General features: G+C 46.5%; 1 long non-coding RNA gene across 1 annotated transcript; it reads right to left on the reverse strand.

The window, feature by feature from the left end:
* Positions 1-54: 54 nt before the first annotated feature.
* On the reverse strand, positions 55-788 carry LOC111673344 (uncharacterized). Its single transcript, XR_002762087.2, has 3 exons — positions 711-788; positions 274-324; positions 55-149 (listed from the first exon to the last, which is right to left on the reverse strand). It is a non-coding gene; the product is annotated as an uncharacterized LOC111673344 (long non-coding RNA).
* Between the last annotated feature and the right edge of the window lie 29 nt (positions 789-817).

Raw genomic sequence — 817 nt, forward strand, 5'->3', positions numbered from 1 at the left:
GAGACAGAGAGAGAGACAGACAGAGAGACGGACAGAGAGACAGACAGTCAGACAGAGAGAGAGACAGAGAGAGAGAGACAGACGGACAGAGAGACGGACAGCTAGTTTACCTTGACTGTGTTCACTGCTGACAGACTCCAGTTCAGTGGCTGTAACCATAAAGACAGACAGACAGACAGGTATACAGACAGACAGGGAGAGCACAGTCGTTAAACAGACTTGTTTATCTCTCCAGATCAAGTAGCAGAGAGGATTGTGGGAGGTGGAGTTCACCTGTCCCTGCTGGACCGCCTGTTTCAGTCTGGACCGAGTCATCTTAGGCTCCTGGTGGAAAAGAAAGATCACAGAGATACTGAATCAGACAGACAGACAGATAGACAGATAGGAGGACAGACAGAGAGGATGACAGACAGACAGGTAGACAGACAGGTAGACAGACAGATAAACAGACAGGTAGACAGACAGGTAGACAGACAGATAAACAGACAGGTAGACAGACAGATAAACAGACAGATAGACAGACAGATAAAGAGACAGGTAGACAGACAGATAAACAGACAGGTAGACAAACAGACAGGAGGACATTTTGTTCGACTTCAGTTCAATTAAATTGAACTTGTACAGAGTCATCACAGACATGATACAGAAACAGTGTAAAACAGTGAGGATGCTTAAAGTAGCTGCAGGTCAAAAACAACACGGAGACTCACAAACATGGGAAGGTCCTGAGTGTCTCTGATGGCAGCTTTCATCATGGCCACCACACGCTCATGGGTAATCACCTCCTGACACGGGACACAGAACATGTTTACACTGT

Source organism: Seriola lalandi, unplaced genomic scaffold (assembly GCF_002814215.2).
Source record: "Seriola lalandi dorsalis isolate HSWRI2012SDOR001 ecotype SW California unplaced genomic scaffold, Sedor1 jcf7180002010522, whole genome shotgun sequence".
Lineage (NCBI taxonomy): Eukaryota > Metazoa > Chordata > Actinopteri > Carangiformes > Carangidae > Seriola > Seriola lalandi.